This window comes from Kogia breviceps, chromosome 15 (genome assembly GCF_026419965.1).
Source record: "Kogia breviceps isolate mKogBre1 chromosome 15, mKogBre1 haplotype 1, whole genome shotgun sequence".
Taxonomy (NCBI): Eukaryota; Metazoa; Chordata; class Mammalia; order Artiodactyla; family Physeteridae; genus Kogia; species Kogia breviceps.
Window position 1 is genome coordinate 83,143,922 of NC_081324.1, and position 12,636 is coordinate 83,156,557.

A 12,636-nucleotide genomic window follows, 5' to 3' on the forward strand; every position below is an offset into this window, starting at 1 on the left:
AGGGAGAGTTGTTAAAATTTCTAGGGGCAGAAATAGAAGGAACAGACATTCCGGAAAATGAGGCGCATGGAAAAAGTAAGGTGGAGGGGGCATCTGAGGAACATTCAAGGAGTCTGGAATTTGGGGTCTATGTTGCAGAATCATAAAGAATAAAACAGGTCACGTTGAGTGGGATTGTTTTGCTGAGGACCTTGAATTCAGTGGCAGGGGGAACCTTGTTTTTTTTTCTTTTTATACAGCTGGTTCTTATGGAGGAATCTTTTTTTTTTAAACTTATTTTATTTATTTATTTTTGGCTGCACTGGCTCTTTGTTGTTGCGCGCGGGCTTTTCTCTAGTTGCGTTGAGCGGGGGCTGCTCTTCGTTGTGGTGCGCGGGCTTCTCATTGCGGTGGCTTCTCTTGTTGCGGAGCACGGGCTCTAGGCACGTGAGCTTCAGTAGTTGTGTCACGCAGGCTCAGTAGTTGTGGCGCACGGGCTTAGTTGCTCCGCAGCATGTGGGATCTTCCCGGACCAGGGCTCAAACCCGTGTCCCCTGCATTAGCAGGCGGATTCTTAACCACTGCGCCACCAGGGAAGCCCTGGAGGAACCAATTTTGAGTGAGTGACGTCGTAAAGGATCGGAGGCAGGAGATGAAAAAGCAACAGGCTTTTAATATGTGATCCCCTCCGCTTCTCCCGCCTACCCTGGAGCCACAGTACTGCCCACTGCTGTCACCTGGGAATTCTGCAGGGTCAGAGCCCATGACTTCTCTTTCTAGTGTGTTCCATGGTGAGCCATAGGGGCAATGTTATCAAGGAGTGTGGTGTCCCAGATAACTGAAGCCCTTGAGTACCAACACTTTGAAAATAAAGTTCACATCAGACAAAGGGAACTGTTAGCACCATCCATCAGGTAGCTTAGGCCATAGCTTGGTTCCCTCTCCCTTGCCAGCCACATCCCCATCTACAGATCATACGCCCTAAATCTCTCTCCACCCACACTACTACCACTTTTCCAAATATTTATTTATTTATTTAGGCTGTTGCAGCATGCGGACTCCTAATTGCGGCACGCATGTGGGATCTCGTTCCCCGACCAGGGATCGAACCCGGGCCCCCTGCACTGGGAGCGCAGAGTCTTACCCACTGGACCCCCACCCAGGGAAGCCCCCACACTGCTACCACTTTGGCTGGTCCGAGTTTCTAGAGGAAACAACCACCTCCTGACTGGTCCTCCTGTTGCGCTCCTCCTCCAACCCATCTCCCCAAACTCAAACCTGATGATGTCACCTGTCACCCACCACCCCAGCTGAATGCTCCTATGCTTCCCTGTTGTCCTTAGCAGGGAATTCAAGGAACTGGCCTCAACATCCAACAGGAGGCATAACAGTGTTTAGTGTCCGAAGGCCGTCTTATAGCCACCGCTGGGAACACATTTCCCTTCCCTCCTAGTGCTGGATAACTCCTCTTTTGTTGGCTTCAGCAACTTCCACTAGAATTTTCTAAATACAATGACAGAAATGTTCTGCAATATACATGTAGCTCTCGAGCACTTGACATTGGGGCTAGTGGGCACTGAATTTTCAATATTATTTCATTTTAATTAGCTTAAATTCTAAAAGCCACATGTGGTTTGTGGCTACCATACAGGGAGCCCAGGGGATACCTCCTCCTCCAACCCCCAAGCCTCCTGTGCTTCTCCCTCTCTAGTCTGGGTTAAACCCTCTTCTCTGCCCATATCTTCCACTCACACACTGACCACAGGGGATTGTGACAGTTTACCCGTGTGTCTCCACCCAGCCCCTTGTCTCCACGAAGCCTAGCGCTGGGTCTGACTCAGCTCTGCCAGCCCAGACTGTAGGCTGACTCCAAAGGGACACACAAGAAGTATGTCTTGAGTAAACGAACGAACTCGTGGACGAATGACTCCCGACAGACCTCTGTATTTTACTTATTCTCCTGGCTCTGAGGAGACACAGGAAGGGCAGGTTGAAAGGACTTGCGACCACACCTGCCAGGCTGATCTGGTGTGAGCTTGGAGCTCTTGGACCCCACCGGGCCACCTCCCCCGATGCTTTGTGAGATAACATGGCACTTTGCACGTGACAGGGGCAGGCAGGGGACATTCCCTGCGGGACCGCCCGGCAGGTGGCAAGAGGAGGGGGCGTCTGTGTGGCCCTGTATTAGGAACACACACTCCTCCTGGTGTGTCTCTTTCACTCCTGCGCCTCGACCGCACTCATCACACTTCCGATGTCGGGGTGTGGGATTTTTTTTTTTTTTTTTTTTTTTGCAGTACGCGGGCCTCTCACTGCTGCGGCCTCTCCCATTGCGGAGCACAGGCTCCGGACGCGCAGGCGCAGCGGCCGTGGCTCACGGGCCCAGCCGCTCCGCGGCACGTGGGATCTTCCCGGACCGGGGCGCGAACCCGTGTCCCCTGCATCGGCAGGCAGACTCTTAACCACTGCGCCACCAGGGAAGCCCCAAGGGTGTGGGATTTTTTTTTTCCCCACACGCCACACGATTCTCTGTGACTCCACCTGGGTGTCCTACAGTTTGATTCAATTCTGACACTAAGCAGAGTTAGCCCAGACCTCACAGGTTAAAGGTTCAGTTCCATGAGACTGCCCCCCCACTTTGGATGCTTGCAAGCCTCCTTGCAAATTGCAAGTTGTGGGTCCCCTAGATACCTACAACTTAGGTCCGACACGGCTGCAATTGGAGGGTCCCGTGACGCCCCTCCTCAGATTCGAGCGTGCGCTAGAACAGCTCACAGAGCTCAGAGAAACAGTGATGTTTACCAGTCTATTATATAATGAAGGGTGTGATAAAGAGACAGAAGAACAGCCAGATGAAAGGTATGTCGGGTGAGGTCTGGAAGGGTTTTGCGTGCGGGAGCTTCTGTCCCCAGGAGGTTAGGGACCTCCTGGTTCATGAATGTGTCCACCAACCCAGAAGCTCCCCAAACCCCATAGAATTGGGATTTTGGTGGAGGCTTCATCATGTAAGCACGGTCGCTCATTAACTCCACTTCCAGCCCCTCTCCTTTCTCTGGAGACTGGGGGGTAGGGCTGAAATTCCAAGCCTCTAATCATGGCTCAGTCTTTCTGGTAACCAGCCCCCATGCAGCAGTCTATTAAGAGTCACCTCATTAGATGGGACTTCCCTGGCGGTCCAGTGGTTAGGACTCTGAACTTCCACTGCAGGGGCCTTGGGTTCGATCCCTGGTCGTGGAACTAGGATCCCACGTCCTTCGAGGCATGGCAAAAAAAAAAAAAAAAAAAAAAAAGTCACCTCATTAGAACGCGAGACAATCCTATCACCCCGGAAATTCCAAGGGATTTAGGAGTTCTGTGTCGGGAACCAGGGGCAGAGACCAACAGATGTATTTCTTAATATGTCATAGGTAGAAATCCAGGGCCTCTGCTTCTCCAAAACGCCTTTCCCAATCAGAGACCCGGTATGTGACTGTGTTATCTTCCTGAGGCTGCTAGAACAAATTGCCACAAGCTCGGTGGCTTAAAACAACAGAAATGTATTCTCTCCCAGTTCTGGAAACTGGAACTCTGGAAGGAAGGCGTCCGTAGCGCTGGGCTCCCTCCAGAAGCTCTAGAGAAGGGTTTGTTCCCCGCCTCCTCCAGCTTCTGGGGACTGCTGGTGGTCCTCGGCTTGTGGCCACATCACTCCAGTCTGTCTCCACAGTCACATAGCCTTCTCCTCTTTGTACCTCTTCTATGGACACTTGTCATTGGATTTAGGGCCCAGATAATCCAGAACGATCTCAGGATCACTAACTTAAATAACTGCAAAGACTCTTTTTCCAAATAAGGTCATATTCACAGTTTTGGGGGGTTAGGATGTGGACGTATCTTTTTTTTGAGGGGTGACCTCTCCATGCATTACAGTGACCTTCTCTTTTTCTTTTTTCTTTTTTTTTTAAGAGTCCTTTATTTATTTATTTATTTATTTATCTACGCGGAGCAGCTTGTGGGATCTTAGTTCCCCAACCAGGGATTGAACCCAGGCCCTCGGCAGTGGAGGCGCGGAGTCCTAACCACTGGACCGCCAGGGAAGTCCCTACGGTGACGTTTTCAACGTCAGTGTTTGAGTCTCAGAGTTCCTTTCTCTACCGAACTATTTCAAAATGCCTTCTCTGGAAGGGACGAGGAACTCGTGACTGAATTTATGGTGTAACTGATTTATCACATTTTTCGTTTTGTTGCCTGCTACAGCGCGGGAGAAAGCTAGGGGCCTGAAAGTTAAGGGGAGAGCTGGGGATTACTTCGCAGGGTGATTCGCAGAGAAGTTACCCTGACCTGACCCAAGCTGACAAGGAAGTTCCTCACCGTTTCAAAATGAGTCTTAAAAATTGCAAACAATGTGTTTTTTCCCCCCTAGGTATAAAGTGTAAGAAAAATTAAAAAGAGAGGGGGGAACTATAGATTCAAAGAGATTTAAGAGATATAGGGAGTTCCCTGGTGGTCCAGTGGTTAGAATTCTGTGCTTTCACTGCTGTGGCCCCGGGTTCGATCCCTAGTCAGGGAAGTAAGACGCAGCATGCCATACGGCATGGCCAAAAAAGAAAATAAACTAGATATATTAGCCAATTGTCTGTACTCAACTCCAGCTGTTAAAAAGTACGAGACATTAGCGGAAATCTGAACAAGGACTGGTTAATTAAGGATACTAAGGAATCTTGCTAATTATCATAGGTGTGATAATGGGGTATTTTGGTTATGTTTAAAGAAAGAGTCCTTATCTTTTGGAAATAAATACTGAAATATGTGTAGATGAAATGACATGGTATTTGGGATGTGATTCAAAGGAGTCCAACAGGGGAGGGGAAGAGAAATAGAAAAACAGAGGTTATGAATTTTTGATTGTTGTGGCTGGATTATGGGAACAGGGATATTCATTGTCCTATTCTCCCTGTTTGTAGATATCTTCCATTATAAAAAGTTAAAGTTGAAAGCAGCTTAAATCTTTATCAGTGGGGAATGAGATAAATTATGGTGTCTCCATTCAATAAAATTCTGTGTACTTATTAAAAAGAATAGTAGCATTCATTTGTACAACACTACCTTTGGATCAGACCCCCACCAAAACACAAAAAATGCACTGGAGTTTGTGTTGAATAATCCCATTTTTGGAAGCTAAAACAATAATGTATACGCTGTTGTACGTCACTGGGTGGAAATGGAAAATGGCTCAGCTGCTGTGGAAAACAGTTTGGCAGTTCCTCAAAAAGTTAAACATAGAATTGCCATATGACCCAGCAATTCCACTCCCAGGTATATACCCCCAAAAATTGAAAATAGGACTCAAACAAACACTTATACACAAATGCTCAGAGCAGCACTAGTCACAATGGCTAAAAGGTGGTATGATCGTTTATTTTATGTGTCATCATGGCTGGGCCACGGTGCCCAGATATATGTGGTCAAACGTTATGCTGGATGTTTTTCTGAAGTGTCTATTCGAAGAGATTAACATTTTTTAACATCTTTATTGGAGTATAATTGCTTTACAATGGTGTGTTAGTTTCTGCTTTATAACAAAGTGAATCAGCTATACATAGTCATATATCCCATATCTCCTTCCCACCCTCCCTATTCCACCCTCTAGGTGGTCACAAAGCACTGAGCTGATCTCCCTGTGCTATGCGGCTGCTTCCCACTAGCTAGCTATTTTACATTGAGATTAACATTTAAATTGGTGGACTTTCAGTAAAGCAGAGTGCCCTCTATAATGTGGGTGGGCCTCTTCCAGTAAGCTGAAGGCTTTACTAGAACAAAGACTGACCTCCCCCAAGCAAGAAGGAATTCTGCCTGCAGATGACCTTTGGACTTGACCTCAACATTGGCTCTCCCCTGGGTCTCCAGCCTGCCAGCCTACCCTGCCTACTTACCAGTCTTCATGGTTGCATAAGTCAATTCCTTAAAATAAGTCTCTCTCTGTATATATATACACCCTATTGGCCCTGTTTCTCTGAAGAACCCTGAATAATACAGGTAGAAACAATTCAAATGTTCATCAATACATGAACAGAGAAACAAATTGTGGTATCAAAACACAATGAAGTATTATTATTCCATCATAAAAAGGAATGAAGTTCTGATTCATGTTACAGAGTCCATGAACCTCAAAAACGTTCTGAGTGAAAGAAGCCAGACATAAGAGGTAACGTATTATTCCATTTACGTGAAACATGCAGAATATGTAAATCATAGAGACAGAAAGTGGATTAGTATTTTCCAAAGACTGGAGATAGGGGAGAATAGGCAATGACTGCTTAATGGGTACAGAGTTTGTTTGGGGGGTGAAAAAAATGTTGGAACTAGATAGAAGTGGTGTTTGCACAACAATGTATTATGCCACTGAATTGTACTTTTTTTGTTGTTGTTGTTGGCCGCTCTGTGTGGCATGGGGGATCTTAGTTCCCTGACCAGGGATCGAACCCGTGCCCCCTGCAGTGGAAGCTCAGAGCCTTCACCACTGGACCGCTAGGGAATCCCTGAATTGTACACTTTAAATGGTTACTTTATGTGAACTGCAACTCAGTAAAAAACATGTATATGCATTTTAGAAATCTGGAAGATAAGACTATGTGCTCTGGAGTTAGGCTGCCTGGGTTTAAAGTTAATTCTCTCACTTATTGGCTGCAAGATCTTTAGCCAAGCTACTTCCCTCTTTAAGGTTCAATTTCCTCACGTGTCAAGTGGAAATGATTTTACCCATGTTATTCTAATATGAAGGCAAAATTGTAATAGGGAAGAACTGCATTCTATTACAAGTTAATCACTAAAGGGATTTTGCCTATAAGTTTAAATTATGCATAATGGCCCATCTCTGGCAACCCTGACTCCTTTGTAATGAGTGTTAAGCTAAAATACATTGGTTTAAGATGTAGAGAACAAACGTATGGACGCCAGGGGGGGAAATTGGTGGGGGTGGGGTGGGTGGTGGTGGTGGTGTGGGGGGGTGTGAGCTGGGAGATTGGGATTGACATATATCCATTAATATGTATAAAATGGTTAACTAATAAGAAAAAAAAAATAATAATAAAATACATTGGTTTAGCTCACAGGAAACTTCCTGACCAGGCTCACCTATGAATGGCTGCAGGAGGAAAGAAATTAACACATCCCCTCCCAAGTCCGACCAGAACCAGGACTTTACTACCTCTGCTTTTAGTATAAAAGAAGCATGAATTCTTTTTTTTTTTTTTTTAAATAAATTTATTGGGCTTCCCTGGTGGCGCAGTGATTGGGAGTCCGCCTGCCGATGCAGGGGATACGGGTTCGTGCCCCGGTCCGGGAAGATCCCACATGCCGCGGAGCGGCTGGGCCCGTGAGCCATGGCCGCCGAGCCTGCGCGTCCGGAGCCTGTGCTCCGCAACGGGAGAGGCCGCAGCGGTGAGAGCCCCGCGTATTGAAAAAAATAAATAAATTAAATAAATTTATTTATTTAATAATTTATTTTTGGCTGCGTTGGGTCTTCGTTGCTGCGCACGGGCTTTCCCTGAAGTATAGTTGATTTACAGTGTCGTGTTAATTTCTGCTGTACAGCAAAAGGACTCAGTTATACATACACATATTCTTTTTCATATTCTTTTCCATTCTGGTTTATCACAGGATATTGAGTATTGTTCCCTGTGCTATAGAGTGGGACCTTGCTGTTTTTCCATCCTATATATACTAGTTTGCATCTGCTAATCCGAGGCTCCCAATCCTCTGAGAGAGGTGGATTCTTTATTTTTTTAAAAATAAATTTATTTATTTAATTAATTTATTTTTGGCTGCGTTGGGTCTTTGCTGCTGTGTGCAGGCTTTCTCTAGTTGCGGCAAGCGGGGTCCACTCTTCGTTGTGGTGTGCAGGCTTCTCATTGCGTTGGCTTCTCTTGTTGTGGAGCACGGGCTCTAGGCGCGTGGGCTTCACTAGTTGTGGTGCACGGGCTCAGTAGTTGTGGCTCGCGGGCTCTAGAGCACAGGCTCAGTAGTTGTGGTGCACGGGCTTAGTTGCTCCGCAGCATGCGGGATCTTCTCGGGCCAGGGCTCAAACCTCTCTCCCCTGCATTGGCAGGTGGATTCTTAACCACTGCGTCCCCAGGGAAGCCCCCGAGAGAGGTCGATTCTTGAGTATGTTATTTTATCTCTAGATTCCAGCTATTCCTGAAACTGGAATCCAATCCTGGATTCTTAAAATATTTCCATTAAAAAAAAATTTCTTTTTTCTCTAGCTCTCTGTCTCTCTGCACTGCGAGCAGCTCTCCTGCCACAGCTCTTCATTCCCTGAAAATGTACATTGGCACGTTTGTCTCCACCTCCTTCTAGGTCAGGAGAAACTCTAAGCTACTGAGCCCATCGCTGTCTGCAGTGGTGCTGAAATGAACAGAGACGCTGACAGATGAGAGCTTCAGCAGCTTGGCAGCCCCATGTCCCCTGACATCACTTACTCTTAGCCGCAGCTTCCAAACTAGTGCCCCCCAGCTTTTTTTTTAACTTTTTATTTTATGTTGGAGCATAGTTGATTAACAATGTTGTGTTAGTTTCAGGTGTATGGCAAAGTGATTCCGTTATTCTTTTCCTTTTTGCAAAAGTGGTACAAGAATCCCCATTTACTCTTTTATTTATTTGGATTTTTGGCCACGCAGCACGGCATGTGGGATCTCAGTTCCCTGACCAGGGATTGAACCCGTGCCCCCTGCAGTGGAAGTGCAGAGTCGTAACCACTGGACCGCCAGGGAAGTCCCCGATTCAGTTATACATATACATTTCAGTGCCATTTCAAGGAACATCAACACAGCAGCCAAGTTCATTGGACCTGAGGCTGCCATAGTAGGTGGCTGGCTCTGGGGCTGGAATCAGGACTGTGTTTGAGGGCCTCCTCATTGGTTATGCCAGGAGCTCTTCTCTGAAGCAACAGCTCTTCTCCTATACCATTCCGGCCTTTGCCCTCTCGGAGGTGATGAGGACCTTTTGCCTGATGGTGGCCTTTCTCATCCTCTTTACCTTGTGAAGGAGCTGTCTCCGCCTCCTATAGTTCTTTCTCCAGTGTTTCTCTGCCCTGTATGTTCCTTTTCCTCTACCTCCCCAGGCAGCCTAGGGAAATTGGTTGGCTCAGGGTTTGACAGACAAATAGAGAAAACAGAGAAAAGACAAATAAATACTGTATTAATTTTAAAATATGTTTTTTTCTAAACCAGTTTAAACATCAAAGATCCAAGCGAAAGGTACCATCTTGACCTTGAGAAAAGAATTCTCAAAGGCTATCCATCCTTCAAGAGAGAAAGGTGACAAATACAAACTCTCTTTTCAGAAAAGAATAAATGTTTTCAATTTAGAACAGAACTCACAGATGAAAAATGTATTAGTTTTGAAGATAGTTCATGTAGGTTAGGAATAAACTGAGCCCAATTCACTTGTCAGTTCTCATCCATGTGTGTCTTGATCCACTGGTATGTTGAAATCAGTTTTTATTTCTTATTAATTTACTTTTTTTGGCCACACCACACGACTTGTGGGATCTTAGTCCCCGACCAGGGATTGAACCCGTGCCCCCTGCAGTGAAAGCGAGGAGTCCTAACCACTGAACTGCCAGGGAATTCCCTGAATTCAGTTTCATGTATGGCATGTGTCTGGTAATTTATTGCTAATATGGAAGTATTAGAGTTTAAAATTTTATTTACTTAAGCAGATGAGACAGATTGAACGTTAGCCCTATGTTTCTGTTTGGACTGGGCCTTGTTCTAAGAACTCCAAAATGCCTTCTTGAGGGGGAAAGAAAGGAATCAAACAACAACCCATTTAATCTGCCATGGTCCATGGCCACCTACCTTATGTGTGTATTGTAATTAGTTGCAAAAATCACAAATTATTATAATGATCTACATCCTTGCAGTCATTTGGAGATGTCATCAAAATGTAGATTTGTTTATGAGATTGTGCTCTGCCAGGGCATAAAATCCATTGGGTATATCACAGTGGGGGGGAAATGTTAGGAGACATTGGGTAGAATAGGTCTTAACAAACCCTTGTAAGGGCTGCACTAGCCCTAACCCCATGTGTCCATCAGAACTAATTTGAAAATGACCTTCCAGTTCAAACTGGCCTGAGTGTTGATTTTTATCCAGAAAAGTTGAGGGTTAAGGCTGACCTCAGATGTGGCTGGAATCAGGGGTCAAACATTCTCTCTCTCTCAAATCTGCTCTCCATATTGACTTTATTCTCAAACCACAGTAGGGTGGGACTTCCCTGGTGGTCCAGTGGTTAAGACGCCGTGCTCCCCATGCAGGGGGCCTGGGTTCCATCCATGACCAGGGAACTAAGACCCGATGCAGCCAAATAAATAAATAAACAAACAAAAAACCCCACATGGTGGCAAGATCGCTGCCAGCAGCTCTAGTGTGAATCCTCTGAGACTCAAGTCCAGTGGGAAAGAGAGAGCCTCTTTTCTAGAAGCTCCTTCAAAAGTGTGCTGGGGTTCACTCTGATTGATCCACCCTTGAATCAATTAATCGCTGTTACCAGCAGGACACCATGTGCTGATTGCCTTAGACGTGGGTCACAGGCTCTACCTCTGAATGGCGGGGCTGTGACCGTTCGATCGGACCACATGGGTCGAGTGTGGGGAGCAGATGAACACTTCCAAGCCAAGATGGACCTTTTACAGAGAGATGCTAGAAAGACAGTCGACAAATATCCACTCTGCCCCAAGTGACCATCTTGAAAATGCCCAGAAAGAACCAGATGGAAGAAAATGTCTGGCTAAGGGCCAAGCCGGCCCCAAGAGTGGAAAAATAAAACCCATGATTTCCTGAGAAAATAGATGATGTTATGACAAAGCATCAGGTGTGGTAAGAAGCCACCTCCCATTCAGGGAGCCCAGGGCAAACGCTTTCATTCTCTTTGACAGAAGTCTTCTTGAGGCAGGAGATAGATGGGCCCCAGGTTAGACATTTACAACTGGCCTCCTGCTTACTTTTCACGAGGCAGAGAAAAGTGGGCTTCAGGTCGGCTACTTACAACTAGACTTCTGTTTGCATTTCCTGAGACAATTTAGCCAGGGGGGACAACACAAGATGATTGGCCAGAAGGACGACAAAAGACCCGTAAAACTGCCCCTTTATAAAGGATTTAAACTTCCCCCAAAGCACGTCTCTCTCTCTGAGATCACCCGTGCCTCTGTCTTTCCGTGTGTACTTTGCTTTTCCAATAAACTTCTTACTTTACTCTTTACCTTCTGCCTCCTTGCCTGAATTCATTCTCGACAAGGCAGGCAAGAACTAGGGATCCAGGTCCTAGCCGTTGGCCCCTGTGGTGTAGTGGTTAGTTGCTTGCTTGATGCAAGCTGCTGCTTGCTTGATGCAAGCTGCTGCTTACTGCTGCGTGCGTCCGAAATCATTCTCAGAAAGTCAGTGACAAAATGCCCCTTCCTCCATGCTTCATCTGAACGACAGGTCTCACATCACTTCCCCATCGTCTCTTAGCCAGGTCTCACCTCTGTCTCCTCCCTTCACAAGTGCTTTGCTTGACCATGGCTTCCCCTCTTGTGTTAAAGGAAATGACACCAACCAGGGTTCTTGGCCTTCCCCAATCAATAAAAATTGATCAGAGGCCACACAAGAAATTCAGCCAAGTCTTTACTGGGGCTCCCGCGGCGGCGGTGGGGGGGTGGGGGGCGGGGGGCGGAGCGAGAACAATTAACAGTTTCCCTTGCTTGCTCACTGGCGGAGTGGGAGACTAGCTTGTTCCTTATATGGGGTGAGGGGAGGGATGTGTCCAGGGGTCTGGCTGGAGGGGTGGCTGAGGTGCTCTCCCCTCCCCCCCCCAGGTGGTGCTGAGGGCAGGGGGCACGCGCAGTGCCCAGCTTTTGCTCCCAGCGCTTCAGAAGTGGCAGTTGGGATTTATTTTGGTCTTTTTGTATCTTTTGTCCAGAATTTGCCCCAACTGTGCATACATGCAGTTATTTTTTAGTCCCTTATAGTTTCTTTATTTTTTTTTAATGAGCACGTTTTTTTAGAGAGTTTGTTTTATTTATTTATTTTAAAAAATTTATTATTTATTTGGCTGCATTGGGTCTAAGTTGCTGTGTGCATACGTTCTCTAGTTGTGGCCAGCAGGGGCTACTCTTCATTGTGATGCACGGGCTTCTCATTGCAGTGGCTTCTTTTGTTGCGGAGCACGGGCACGCGGGCTTCAGCAGTTGCGGCTCGCGGGCTCTAGAGCGCAGCCTCAGTAGCTGTGGCGCACGGGCTTAGTTGCTCCGCGGCATGTGGGATCTTCCCACACCAGGGCTCGAACCTGTGTCCCCTGAATTGGCAGGCGGATTCTTAACCACTGTGCCACCAGGGAAGTCCCGAGGGCACTAGATTTTAAAATAATTTTTAGCGCATGTATGAGACTGGCTGGAGTAAACATCTGTTGGCTTTGATACTTCAGCATCATTCCCTCTTTTGGTTATAGTGCCTCAAATTTCCTTTGGGATGTACCCCGTCTCCACTCTCCAAACCCAGCTCCAAAAATGGACACTTAACTCAGGGCTTGTCTAGTTATGGTGATTGATTTAGGAATGGCCACGACTGGAAACAAGCCAATCAGATCCAACTTTTGGACTTTCAGTGGAACAAAACTGTAACTTACTCTAGAAAAATAGTA

General features: G+C 46.5%; 1 pseudogene; it reads left to right on the plus strand.

Annotated features, from left to right (window-relative positions):
- The first annotated feature begins 5,347 nt into the window (after positions 1 to 5,347).
- On the plus strand, positions 5,348 to 8,998 carry LOC131742189 (ATP synthase F(0) complex subunit C2, mitochondrial pseudogene; annotated as a pseudogene).
- Positions 8,999 to 12,636: the final 3,638 nt, after the last annotated feature.